Source organism: Hyperolius riggenbachi, chromosome 4, assembly GCF_040937935.1.
Source record: "Hyperolius riggenbachi isolate aHypRig1 chromosome 4, aHypRig1.pri, whole genome shotgun sequence".
Lineage (NCBI taxonomy): Eukaryota > Metazoa > Chordata > Amphibia > Anura > Hyperoliidae > Hyperolius > Hyperolius riggenbachi.
This window is the reverse complement of record NC_090649.1, coordinates 462,894,875-462,909,777: the sequence shown is the minus strand read 5'-3', so window position 1 is coordinate 462,909,777 and position 14,903 is coordinate 462,894,875. Positions and strand designations below refer to the sequence as shown.

Below are 14,903 nucleotides of genomic sequence, written 5' to 3'. Positions count from 1 at the left end.
GCAATACATTGTGAGGACGACACTTACCCCACTTCACTGCTAAGGTGTTGATGTGAACATACCCTTTCAATATAATTGCATCGCGTTCGCCCCACCCCACTGTGAACGTAGCCTTATCTTATAGTCAGACTAGGTCCCAACTAGAAACTGTCAGGGCCCGTTTCCACTGTTGCGACGCGATTTCGCCGGCATTCCGACGCTTGTAAAAACGCATGCGGATGCGTTTCCGCATGCGTTTTTACCCGCGATTTCGCGTGCGATTTCGCATGGCAGGGTGCCATGTGAAATTAACCATGACACTGCCAGGGCAAAATAACATTGAGAAAGGTGCGAAATCGCGGGTAAAAACGCATGTAACAAACGCATGCGTTTTTACTATTAAATACATTAGCGGCGATTCGCACGGATTCCCGATGCAGGCGAATTCTGTGGGTCCCGTCGTGCAGATTTGGCCCGCCGCCAAATCGCTCCCGCACGCCGCACATGTGGAAACAGCTCCGGCCACTTCAGTGTAACAAGCGAATCCGCATCTCGTCGCCGCATGCGGATTCGCTATGGTGGAAACGAGCCCTCATTTGCACATCTGAATTCTTTACCATTACAGTGAGAAAAAGAAAAGAACTGTAACAGCCTAGTTCTACGCAGAAATGGTGCTGCACATACACTGAACTTTCTATCATGTCACCTGTCACTTCAAGTACCCTTTAACGTGATCCTGAATTGAAAATAATTATAATTTTACAGCTCCCATTTTAATCTATTGATTTTTTTTATCTATTCCCTGCACTCAGATGTGTTCCTTTGTATCACAAGAGTTTTATGAGCTATAATTAGTTATCAGTGCAATTTCATAGTTTGAAGATTACTATGGTAACTTGTTCATTATCACACACGTTATACAAAAACGCACTGCAGAAAGTGTGCAGAGATGTAAATATGACCATACAATTTTTTTTTGTGCCGGTCAACGAAGCATGCAGAAACGCGCATAGCGTAAACGCACTCCTCCAACTACAGAGAAGCGGGAACTTAGAGCCCTGCTATTGTAAATTATGTACACACACGCTAGATAAAAGTCAGTGGTAATGGCCAACGAACGACAAAGTCATTGAATTAACGGTAAAGCATACATACAAATAAGATGACATTAGGTAGCCATACATCTAGTAATGTATGGGAAGATCTACCAAGAGACAAATCTCTCTCTGAAGGAAATCTGATCGGTGATAGATCTGTCAGCTGCCCATACACCACAGGCTGATTCCCGACCGATTTCAGCATAAAGTATCTTGGGAATTGGCCAAGTCCACCACACCCGCCGCTGTTCCCCACGTGTATAAATGTGCATGTATGTGTGCATTTATACATTACCTGTCCTGTGCCGCTGTGCCCGTCCGTCTTCCAAATCCGCTGCTCTTCTATTAGCCCTATACACGTCGCTGGTGTGATGTCACACTAGCTATGATGTCACATGTGTTATGCGCCAGCAGCATGTGGAGGGCTAATGGAAGACATACTGTACATGCACATTTATACATTGGGGAAACATCGCCCGGAATCTCATTGCGTTTGATGCTAATCCCAATATCGTTCGCAGTTACCGACATGCACCTGATTGAGCAAGTTGGCCTCACATCTTGCAGCATGTCCGACCGATATATGTGACCAATTTAAGCCTGAAGTTGGTTGCATCATTGATCAGGCATGCATTTTTATCCAATTCGATTATAATAATAATCAAATTGGATGGTCGGTCGGCTGCCAAGACGCCTGATCTATGGCCACCTTAAGTGATCTCAACCAAGTTGACTGATCCAACCTGACAGATCTGTTCGGATGATAATCTGTCGTGAAATATTGGCCTCAATTCTGGTAGCTACGTGAGGTAAATATTTTTTTGTAGGTAAAATAACTCATGAGGTATTTTCCTCTTTTCTTAGCAATTCTGGAAGATTTTTCTCCATTTCCAAACATGAGGTAAATGCATAAAGTGAGGTAAAACATGAGGTATTTCAGAGGTAAGCATGCAGTAAATACTTTAAATAATAGTAGTCTTTAATTGTCTTCCATAAATTAGGATAGTTTTTGGAAGATGCTTAATTTTGAGGGGGGGGGGGGTATTTGATTATGTAGCAAACTATGAAAAGTATATTTATAGGCATCCCTTACAAAAAAAAATCCATTCATTATTTAGAGTTTTATTTCTACTGTTCTTTTCTATTACACAGCCTAAATAGGAACTCCACTAAAAACTGCAAAATGCATACAAATTGACTTTACTTCCAGGTACAGGCAGGTCTTAAAGGGAAGGTTCAGGGAGGGGTTGAAAAAAATAAAAATACATATCCACTTACCTGGGGCTTTCTCCAGCCCGTGGCAGGCAGGAGGTGCCCTCGGCGCCGCTCCGCAGGCTCCCGGTGGTCTCCGGTGGCCAACCCGACCTGGCCAGGCCGGCTGCTAGGTCGGGCTCTTCTGCGCTCCAACGACGGGCTCTTCTGCGTCCCACGCGGGCGCGCTGACGTCATCGGACGTCCTCCGGGCTGAACTGTGCAGGCGCAGAACTACTGCGCCTGTGCAGGACAGCCCGGAGGACGTCCGATGACGTCAGCGCGCCCCCGTGAGGCGCAGATTGGAGCGCAGAAGAGCCCGACCTGGCAGCCGGCCTGGCCAGGTCGGGTCGGCCACTGGAGACCACCGGGAGCCTGCGTAGCGGCAAAGAGGGCACCTCCTGCCTGCCACGGGCTGGAGGAAGCCCCAGGTAAGTGGATATGTATTTTTATTTTTTTCAACCCCTCCCTGAACCTTCCCTTTAAACTGATAGGTAAATTATGTGCTAACATGCCCCCTAATTTCCATGAGAATCGCTATTTTTGGTAAATATCTCACAAATTACCCCTTAAAACCTGCTAGAATTGCTAAATGCAATTACCTCATGAGGTAAATTACCTCACGTAAGGTAATTTGTTTGATAACACACTACCAGAATTGAGACCATTGGCTATCATTCATGAACAGGCTGTCGGTAAACAGAATCAGTGCGGGAAAACAACGCTGGCAAATTTTTAGACTTCTGGGTGGGCATTCATGAAGATGTATCCATGTGCGGAAGCAGTGCGGAGATTCCCCGAACTAGGCTGGCGGTAGGCAGGTGGTAGGCTTGCGGAGACACGGAAGCTGCCGAGTTGATACATTTCTCCGTGTTCCGCTCTGCTGCAGCTGCCTGGGAGGTCTGTGTGCCTCCATTCACTTACATTGGTATCGCCACATCAGAGTGAGCGGTACTTCCCGACCTCACACCGCTTGCGGTGATCTTTATGAATGAACATTTTGCTACATTTGTACCGATAATCACCGCACAAGGCGGTGATTTATCACTCTGCTCGGTAGTGTCATTTTTCCATGCGGAAAGAGGCTTTATGAATGCTGACTTTGCCGAGTGGTCGGTAAAGTTAGCTGTTTTAAGCATTTCCGCATGCGGAAATGCTTTATGAATGATAGCCATAGTGTGTACAAGAATAGTTAGATAATCAAACAAATGCGCTCATTCTGCATACCTACATTCAAACACTGCTTCCAGGATTCCACCATAACGGTTAATCTTCTGCACGGCGGCATCTTCATTGTGTGTATGGTGGCATTCCCGCAATTATTCTCTTCTGGATATTACGTTATAATTAATGATTCTTTGTTTTCAACTTATGTACGTAGCTTTAAAAAGGAACTGAATTTAGAACTTCCTCTCTGCTCTAAAAGATACGCAACAGCATAATCACCTTTCAACTGATACAAATCGTGCAATAAATCTGCAGTGTGTCTACTTTACTTCCTGATTTCATGAAAGCAGACTTATTGTAACATCCTGTGTTTACAAATTAGCTGCTCTGCCATGGCAAAGGAGATTCCTGAGCTGACCCATCTGAGAAATCAAATTGCATTGGTGATTAGTCACAGATGAGGGGAAATTAGACAGGCTAATCTCTAAATACATACAGGGTACATTTTTCTATGTTTTTCTTCTGCCCTGTGCAAGAGTTCAGGTCCTCTTTGACTGGTTCCGGACCGACGCAGTATAAATCTACGTCCAGCAGGTGGTGCTGCTGCTCTGACTGGACGTAGATTCAACGGCCTGATGAATGACGCGTCCCCGCCGTGACAGATCTCGCCACTTTGAACCCGCCGCAATTCGCTCGCTTTGCCGTCTATAAGATGGCAGAGCACTGTAAGCTTTCATTGGCTCCTGACCGCGTGATCACAGAGAGCCTATCACATTGGTTCCCATTGATAGACAGCACCAGGAACCAATGAAAGTGGCTCCTAACCAGCTGTCAGCACTCTGGCATCATAGAGACGGCAGAGAGAGGAGCCTGCGGCGATGGGGCAACGTCGTGACCGGCGAGAGCGGCGGGTATGTGCGGCGATTCGTCGAGAGGCGGCGTTTTACCGTGCCAGCAGTCTCTGGTCCTGAAGGGTGCAGAGACTGCTGGTATGGAAGTGATTAAAGAGGAACCGTAGTGAAAATAAAATAATGAATTAAATTGCTTATTTTTTACAATATTTATTTATAGATTATTGCGTCAGTGTTTGCCCATTGTAAAATATTTCCTCTCCCTGATTTTTTCATTCTGAAATGTATCACTGGTGGCCACAGCTTTAGTTCTGCCAACTGATCTGTTCGGAATGTTTGTTAGGCCCCGTTCACACTTGCGTTTTGGCAAGTAAACGGACCGGAACCTGATCAGATCCTGATCCTGATCAGAACCATACGGTTCCGATCCGGATCCGGTCCGTTTCGATCAGGCATGCATCAGGCTGCCATCCGGATCCGTGGGCAAAAAATAGTAACATTTAAATAAAAAAATGTTGGGGTCAGCAGAAGGTGCACCTGGTGCACATGTACAATCAGGTTCCTCCGCTGTAGGCCTCACCTCCACCTCCGACATTCTGCCAAACAGCTCCAGCACATCTGTCACTGCTGCTCCACTCCAGACATGCTTGGCCCATGTGTCCCCATCCGAAATGGCCGCTTGGATACGCATAGGAAGTGGGGTAGAACGTCAGGTTCTTGTAGGCAGTGTGTTCTGTGCCTTCCGTTTCCCATTGGTTTCTGTGTTCCGGATAATGCTGTCAGGCTCAGGTCCGGCTCCGGTCCAGGTTCGTGGGCCGGAGATCCGGACCCAAAAAATAGCGCATGCTGGAAAAGTGTCCGCAGTCCGGATCCGGTCTGGCTCCGTACTGTACGGAACGGACACGTGTGAACGTCCGCATAGACTTTGCATTGCTATGCGGAACGTACGTTCCGTTTGTACAGTATACGGTCCGGATCAGATCAGGAAAATCCGGCCAGGGAACGCTAATGTGAACCGGGCCTTACTGTTCTATACACAGAGGGAGTCCCCCTACCCCACCCCCTTTCATGTCCCCCTTTTTCCCCTTGCTTTGACAATACCTGTATGATTCTTAGTCATGCCAATAAACCTATCTTTGATTTGATACTGCTTGCTTGGCAGTTGGAAACAGCAGTAATTTCTCACAATGTGCAACGAGGTTCACAAACCGCAAACTGTCAGGACCATGGTCATGACATCACACTGTTCGATCGGAAACAATTGTTTGTGCCCAACGGCCGAATTCCTGCTACGCAATTCAATCAGATTAATGGGATCAATACTTTTTTCGGATCATTTCGGATTAGTTAGCAGTAATTTGGCAGTTAATAGGCACAACCTAACGTTTCCAGTCAATTCCTGCGCGATTCAAAACGATCAATCGGCCTTACAATGTTTTCAGTTATGGGCAACTGTAGGGTGCATACACATTTTTGATTTTAATTGGCCAATTTTACCACCTTCGTGTAGCGTGAGAGAATACCGACACAATGGGCTTGATTCACAAAGCTGTGATAACTGTTACCATGGTCGCGCTAGCGTTTTTGTGCGCTATAATGCGTATAACATTTTTCACGCACAAATGCGAATTTGCGTATGAAATAGCATCCGTTTTTGCACGCAAACAGCTTTGTGTAACAAGCCCAATCTATTCATTGTATTCTAAATCTGCTGGCTTTCATCCTACATGAAGGTGGTCAGTGGTATAAATAATGAGCTTGGAGCCACAGTGCAAGTTTTACATAGGAACCAAAGCACTCTATTGATATGGAGCCTCAAAATCTACCAATGACAGCTGCAGTGTCAGAGAGGTGTAATCAGAGTAAGGAAACAGTTTGTTAAAGAGAAACCGTAACCAAGAATTGAACTTCATTCCAATCAGTAGCTGATACCCCATTTTCCACGAGAAATCTATTCCTTTTCTCAAACAGATCATCAGGGGGCTCTGTATGGCTGATATTGTGGGAAAACCCCTCCCACAGTCTGATGTCATTACCAAGGTCCAGAGGCGTCCGAGTCATTAGGCAGCTATAAATTTTCGCCTAAGGCGACAGGAAGAGGCAAGGGCGCTTCTGCACTGAGTAGTGAGAGAAGAAATGCCTCTCAGCTGACTCAGGTGTCAGTTTACACAGCAGCAGCAGCAGCAGCAGCAGGGCTGACTGGACTTCAGCTCAATGATTCAAAGAACCACAGTAATGAATGAGTCAGTGAGAGAAGGCACTCATCCTAGTCAGGGATCCGAGGAGTACAGCATCATCAGCTCCTGAGTCCGAATCCTGAGAATTCAGTCCCTCTCTATCTGCTACTGGTAACTGCGTGGATGTAGAGACTGTGTAGCAGCCAGGCATTGACTTCCCCCCAGGCCGCCTTTCATTCAATGATTTAGGGTTGGTCCTGTGTCTGCTGTATTCAGGTTTGTTGATGTAAGGCAATGTAAAACACTTGGCTAGCTGATAAAAGTGCAATTAGAGGGCAGGCAAGCTGGTAAATATACACAGCATGATGTAGAACTGGTCTGGAGGGTCAGTGGGAAAAAATCTGTCTGGTCTCTCCCCATTGTTATAATGACTGCAAGTGCAGATAAGGTCTTAAACAGGTTGAAAAGTTTTGACAGTCCCTAGACTCCAGGAGGCCTGCTTGCTGACTTGTGTAAGAGACTGGCAGGGACAGCAGTCCTATTACCAGCAACTAGTCTCTGTAATGTGGGACTGCAATACAGATAAACTGCTCCATCTCAGGCTATTCTCAGTCTCACTCCACTCCTCCTATCTCTGTATGTGTATAGTGTATGTCTACTGTGTGCTGTGTATAGTATGGTGTGTGTGTGTGTGTGTGTGTGTGTGTGTGTGTGTGTGTGTGTGTGTGTGTGTGTGTGTGTGTGTGTGTGTGTGTGTGTGTGTGTGTGTGTGTGTGTGTGTACTGTGCTGTGCGTGTCTAAAGTGTGTGTGTACTGTGTATGTTGTGTGCAGTGTGTGTACTGTGTGTGTGTGTACACTGTGTGTGTGTGTGTGTGTGTATAGTGTGTGTGTGTGTGTGTGTACTGTGTATGTTGTGTGTGTGTGTGTGTGTGTGTGTACACTGTGTGTGTGTGTGTGTATAGTGTGTGTGTGTGTACTGTGTATGTTGTGTGCAGTGTGTGTACTGTGTGTGTGTGTGTGTGTGTGTGTGTGTGTGTGTGTGTGTGTGTGTGTGTGTGTGTGTGTGTGTGTACACTGTGTGTGTATAGTGTGTGTGTGTGTGTACTGTGTGTGGTGTGTGTGAGTGCATGCCACAATAAGTATATTTTATGGTGAAACGCTCTGCTGCATAACAACTATTTTCTGGTGAACCCATGCCGCAATAAGTATATTTTCTGGTGAAACGCTGCTGCATTATGATTTTCGGGGGTCTTGGGGGTGGTCTTCACCACAGCAGTGGTGTTCACCATGAGGGGTGCGGGGTATGGGACTGGGGGCAATCACGGGGGGGGGGGTGGGGTGCCACAGGATTTCTCGACTGGAGTGACAAAATGGCTAGAGACGCCCCTGCCAAGGTCCTGACATCAGACTATGGGAGCCTTGTTTCATTGTGGGAAATAACAGCTGTTTACAGCCGTTTCCAACTGTCAAAAAAGCAAACAGCATCTCCTTCCACTGACATCACCTGCCAGCAGTAAAAATGTCACCATGTGATAAATGTCAGAATGTAAACCAGGGAAAGGAAAGATTTTTCAATGAGCAAACGCTGACTAAATCATTTATACATAATTATTGTAATAATATTATGGAGTACCTCTTTAAGGATTACCACTATTTGTAAAATGGTACATATAGAGGTGTTCATTACCAGCATAGCACCAATGCAGAGCTAATAAGATGGGTGAAGGAAGGCCCTAGTGGGCCCTTCTTGTCTAGGGGCCCAAGTGCGGTCGTAACCTCTGCTATTGCTAAGCCATGGGAGGTGGTAAAAATGAATGTGTGTATCCACCCTTAAAGGAGAACTGTAGTGAGAGGTGTATAGAGGCTGCCATATTGATTTCTTTTTAAGCAATACCAGTTACCTGGCAGCCCTGCTGATCCTCTGCCTCTAATCCTTTTAGCCATAGCCCCTGAACAAGCATGCAGCAGATCAGGTGTTTCTGACATTTTTGTCAGATCTGACAAGATTAGCTGCACGCTTGTTTCTGGTGTGATTCTGCAGGCAGATAGCTGAGCAGGGCTGCCAGGTAACTGGTATTGCCTAAAAGGAAATCAATATGGCAGCCTCCATATACCTCTCTCTACAGTTCTCCTCAGACAGGAAGTGACTACAGTGTGACCCTCACTGATAAGAAATTCCCCTTTTTATCTCTTTCTTGCTCTCAGTCAGCTATTTTCTGCTAGGAAAGTGTTTTATAGTTGGAATTTCTTATCAGTGAGGGTCACACTGTAGTCACTTCCTGTCTGAGTCAGGACTGAGTCAGCCACTTACATACCTGATATTTAACTCTTTCAGGCAGAGAAAGAAAAAAAGGAACACAGCATAGTTATTTGTGTGCTAGGCACTGTACATACATATGTCTATCTCATCATGTCACTTCGGGTATCCTTTAAACAGTTTCCTACTCTGATTAGACCTCTCTGACACTGCAGCTGTCCTTGGTAGGTTTTGGGTTCCATATCAATAGACAGCTTGGAGCCCCATGTCAAATTTGCACAGGGGGTCCAAGCCCCTTATGCTGGGCATACACGGCAGTTTCTCTCCTTATCAATCGAGCCGCTGATAGCTCGATTGATAATATCTGACAGGTCCGATGACCTGCCGGATAGATTCCCCGGTCGATCCTCGATGGCGGACAATAGCGGGGAATCGAGCGGCTGATAAGGAGCGCCGGCGGGGACGAGCAGGAATCGACCCTATGGGACGCGGCGGGAGTCGACCGTGTATGCCCAGCATAAGTTACACAACTGCTTACCTTTTTACCTAGTTTGTTTGGTTGAAAAAAACACATCCATTCATCAAGTTCAACCAGAAAAATAAAAAGTGTGTGTGAGTAAATTCCTGCCAGCTGTACATTCCTACCTATAGTACAATTTGAACACTTCAGCCTCCTCACATCACAGGTGAGCCTCACTTACCAGGGATTGGCCGTGGCCCCAGGCTGGCCGGGAGAGCGGCAGGGTCCAGCTGTGGGCATTGCTGCTTCTGTAGGGTAGAGCTGTTTGCTGACAGACATGTTTTGCTCAGTCTCCAGTGTAGGAAGAGGTGGAAGGATTTGCACAGAGCCTCCTCCCTTCTCGCTTTCCTCCCCCCTTTCTCCAGCCAAGTACAGGAGCGTGAGAGACTCCGTAGAGTGTCAGCAAACTTCACGTGTGTCCCAGAGGCGCGCTCCTGCACGTCACAGCCCGGGTGACACCGGCTTCCCCTCCGCAACAGGCAACCTTTTACGGGAGGGACAGAGAATGCCTGACAAGGGAAATGATTTCACAGGGAATGGCGTCTGTTTACTCCTGGCCGATGCCCCTGGGGTGAGATGGGATTACTTGCAACACAAGGCTCCGGCCTCGCCTGCCCAAACAGTGCATTCATTATCTTTTCTGCAGGAGGACTTAAAGGGAACCTAAACTGAGAGGAATATGGATGTTTCCTTTTAAACAATACCAGTTGCTTGTCACTTGTCATTACTGCAGCCAAAGAGATCAGCAGGACGCTGATCTCTTTGGCTGCAGTAGTGGCTGAATCACACACCTGAAACCAGCATGCAGCTAATCCAGTCTGACTTCAGTCAGAGCACCTGATCTGCATGCTTGTTGAGGGGCTGCGGCTAAAAGTATTAGAGACACAGGATCAGCAGGAGAGTCAGGCAACTGGGATTATTTTAAAAGGAAAAATTCATATCCTTCTCAGTTTAGGTTCCCTTTAAAGAGGAACTTGAGCGAAAACGGGGAAAAAAATAAATCAATACATTGCAAAGTGAGAAGTTAAAAAACAGAAGAGAGATCGAGAAATGATTGAATATTCGCCATGTAATCTGTTCATGTTGTTTGATCTACAATGTGCCTGCTGGTCATCATCTTTACTGTCAGCAGACAAAAAAAACCCCAAAAAACTAGGCAGCAACAACTTCCATTATTTAGAACCACACACACAATCTGATAGGATAAAATGTTTTTTTTTTTTTTATAGATATACATATGTACAGAGGGAGATACTGGTTGCTTGGCAGCTGGAAACAGCTGTTATTTCCCACAATGCAACAAGTTTCACAGAAAGGAAACTGTCAGGACCTAGGTTGTGACATCACACTGTGGGAGGGGTTTCACCACAATAACAGCCACACAGATCCCCCTAATGATCTATTGAGTAAAGGAAAATATTTCTCCTAGGAAAGGGGGTATCAGCTAATGAATGGGATGAAGTTCAATCCTTTGGCCACATACACACATCAGACTATAGTCTTTGGAAAATGAAAGATCACAGACCAATCTTACCACCCTTCATGTAGTATGAGAGCCATACCTACACAGTCTATTCTATGGAGCTGAACTCCACATCAGACAGAAATCTTTGCAAGATGCTGCACACAAAGATGCTGTACAGACACAAAAGATCAGCATCTGCAAAAGATCTGTTCCTGCCAAAAATCCATTCCTGCAAATTGCAATGATAGTCTATGAGATCTGCAGATCATCATACACACATGATTTAACTGACATTCATCTGCAGATCAGATCCACCAGGATGGATTTTCAGATCTGCGGATGATTGCTTGATCTGCAGATGAATGTCAGTTAAATCATGTGTGTATGATGATCTGCAGATCTTATAGACTTTCATTGCAATTTGCAGGAATGGATTTTTGGCAGGAACAGATCTTTTGCAGATACTGATCTTTTGTGTCTGTACAGCATCTGTGTGTGCAGCATCTTGCAAAGATTTTATCTGATGGGGAGTTCAGCTCCATAGAAAAGACTGTGTAGAGTATGGCTCTCATACTACATGAAGGGTGGTAAGATTGGTCTGTGATCTTTCATTTTCCAAAGACTATAGTCTGATGTGTGTATGCACCTTAAAGAGAATCTGTATTGTTAAAATCACACAAAAGTAAACATGCCAGTGTGTTAGGGGACATCTCCTATTACCCTCTGTCACAATTTCGCCGTTCCCCGCCGCATTAAAAGTGGTTAAAAACAGTTTTAAAAAGTTTGTTTATAAACAAACAAAATGGCCACCAAAACAGGAAGTAGGTTGATGTACAGTATGTCCACACATAGAAAATACATCCATTCACAAGCAGGCTGTATACAGCCTTCCTTTTGAATCTCAAGAGATCATTTGTGTGTTTCTGCATCTCTCATGCACTGAAGTTTCAGGCTGCTCTTTTCTTCCTGCAAACAGCTTTGCCATTGTCTGTAATTCCTCACTATGTGAAAGCCCAGCCAGCTCAGAGGACGATTTATCCAGCTTGTAAAATATAAGAGAGAAGAGAGAAGCTGCTCTAATCTAAATAACACACAGGCAGTGTGCATAGAGGGGCCTGGAAGGGGGAGTTCATAGCAGAACCACAACACTGAAGAACTTGGCAGCCTTCCAGACACAGGCTGACAAGTCTGACAAGAGAGAGACAAGTTGATTTATTACAGAGACTGTGATAGTACAAAGTGCTGCAGTAAGCCAGAACACATTAGAATAGCTTTTGGAACTTGTAGGATGATAAAAAACAGGATGCAATTTTTGTTACGGAGTCTCTTTAAGTTAGGCCTGGTGCACACCAAAAACCTCTAGCAGATGCGCAAAATGCTAGCAGATTTTGAAATGCTTTTTCTTCTTTTTCTGTAGCGTTTCAGCTGGCATTTTGCGGTTTTGTGAAGCGTTTTTGGTGTAGTAGATTTAATGTATTGTTACAGTAAAGCTGTTACTGAACAGCTACTGTAACAAAAAACGCCTGGCAAACCGCTCTGAAGTGCCGTTTTTCAGAGCGGTTTGCGTTTTTCCTATACTTAACATTGAGGCAGAAACGCATCCGCAATCCCAAATCTGCAGCAGCCCGGGAATATGCGTTTCTGCAAAACGCCTCCCGCTCTGGTGTGCACCAGCCCATTGAAATACATTACCCTAGCGGATCCGCAGCCGCAAGCGGATCGCAAACCGCAGCAGAACCGCTCTGGTGTGCACTAGGCCTTACAGTTCTTCTTCAAGGCCCAGTGCACACCGAGCGGTTTTTGGAGCGATCCGCCGGCCGCATCCGCCTGGAAAAATGCTTGGCTAATGTATTGCAATGGGATGGTGCACACCGGCGGTTTGAGGTTTTTGCCAAGCCGCAAACGCGCCTCCTGCTGCGCGTTTGCGGTTTGCTAAAAAACCTCAAACCGCCGGTGTGCACCACACATTGAAATACAATAGCCAAACGTTTTCACTGGCTGATGCGGCTGGTGGATCGCATACAAAATCCGCTTGGTGTGCACCCGGCCAAATATCTGCTCTCTGCTCTCAAAACCGCTAGCGTTTTGACGATCTGCTAGCGGTTTTGGTGTGCACTGGGCCTAAGGCCTGGTGCACACCAGAGGAGTTTTTCTGAGCGTTTTGAGTTTTTAAACTTGCTGCTAATGTTATCCTATGTGTCTGTGCACACTGGAGCAATGAGGTTTTGTAAAAAAAACCCATAGCATTACATTGGGAAGAGCTTTTGAAACCTCTAAAAGCTCTTCCCAATGTAATGCTATGGGGTTTTTTACAAAACCTCATTGCTCCAGTGTGCACAGACACATAGGATAACATTAGCAGCAGATTTAAAAACTCAAAACGCTCAGAAAAACTTCTCTGGTGTGCACCAGGCCTAAGAGGGTTTACCAGGAGTGGGGTTTAAACCCACGCAGATATATATCCATTACATCTTAAAGGGAACCTAAACTGAGAAGGATATGGATTTTTCCTTTTAAAATACTACCAGTTGCCTGACTCTCCTGCTGCTGATCCTGTGTCTCTAATACTTTTAGCCACAGCCCCTCAACAAGCACGCAGATCAGGTGCTCTGACTGAAGTCAGACTGGATTAGCTGCATGTTTGTTTCAGGTGTGTGATTCAGATACTACTGCAGCCAAAGAGATCAGCAGGACTGACAAGTAGAGATGTCGGTGAACCCTGTACTACTTCCGGGTCGCTTTGACCCAGAGTAGTACGGCTGCGCTGGGCTGGCGGTGCGCGTCTTTGATCGCGCGCCTGTTGCCGGGCACTTTCTGTGCATGTGCATGACATCATGAGTGATATCACGCTCATGTGCAGAGAGTGGCTGGCAACAGGCGCGATCAAAGACGCGCACCGTCGGCCCAGCACAGCCGTACTACTATGGGTCATAGCGACCCGGAAGTAATAGCGGCCTATAGGGGTTCGCCGGCATCCCTACTGACAAGCAACTGGTATTGTTTAAAAGGAAACATCCATACCCCTCTCAGTTTAGGTTCCCTTTAAGTGCAACACCTTGACCACTCAATTATCCTGATTGCTGTTGAAACAACAGCAACCAGGATACCTGAGTGGTTAAGGTGTTGGACTTAGGGCACGTTTCCACTTGAGCGGAAACCGCCGCGAATCCGCAGAGTTTCCCCGCAGGCGAATAGTGCGGGAAAACTCTGCCATAGGGTGAAATGGTAATGCCGGCCAAATCGCTACCGCTAGCGATTCGGCCGGCTTTCCCATCCGAATCAGCGCGGGAGGCTGCGGATCCCATAGCCGTGCATGGCACGGCTGATGGGATTCGTGTGCTTTCCCCGCAGACCCGGAAGAGCCGGCGCATGTTCCGCAGGCGCGCGCCGCTCTAATAGAATCGCGCCCTTAAAGATATCATCAGCCAAGTTCAGCTAAAATCTGATTTACTTACCTGGGGCTTTCTCCAGCCCCTCGCAGCTGTCTGTCCCACGGTGAGCGCTCTATACGCAGCCTCCGGTCCGGGGTCCCGGCACGGTGCAGAGGATGACTTTACTGCGCCTGTGTGAAGCGCCACTGTCAGTCAATCCCACGTTGCCTGGAGTTCTGCGCAGTACGCCGCTGACAATATGGGCTTGACTGACAGCGTCGCTTCACGCAGGCGCAGTAAGGACGACCTCGAGGTCGTCCTCTGCACCTTGCGGGGACCTCGGACCGACAGCTGCGTACAGAGCGCTTACCGTGGGACAGACAGCTGCGAGGGGCTGTAGAGACCCCCAGGTAAGTAAATCAGATTTTAGCTAAACTTTGCTGTTTATTCCGTTAAGATCTAATGGATGTATATCTGTGCGGGTTTGAACCCCACTCCTGGTAAACTTCTTTAAAGAGGGATCAGAGCCTGGGAATTGGCTTTCGTCAGCTATTACTAGAGTTGGGCCGAACGGTTCGCCTGCGAACGGTTCCATGCGAACTTCAGTGGTTCGCGTTCGCGTCCCGCAGGCAAAGTTTTGCGGAAGTTCGGTTCGCCCCATAATGCACCATGAGGGTCAACTTTGACCCTCTACATCACAGTCAGCAGGCCCAGTGTAGCCAATTAGGCTACACTAGCCCCTGGAGCCACTCCCCCCTAATAAAAGG

At 46.7% G+C, this 14,903-nt stretch overlaps 1 protein-coding gene across 1 annotated transcript in view; it reads right to left on the bottom strand.

The window, feature by feature from the left end:
* Positions 1–9,704, bottom strand: part of TLR5 (toll like receptor 5) — an 83,754-nt gene extending 74,050 nt beyond the window's left edge. Inside the window, exon 1 of the mRNA XM_068232835.1 lies at positions 9,482–9,704. The gene's annotated coding sequence lies outside the window, so the exon portion shown is untranslated. The remainder of the gene's footprint in view (positions 1–9,481) is intronic.
* Between the last annotated feature and the right edge of the window lie 5,199 nt (positions 9,705–14,903).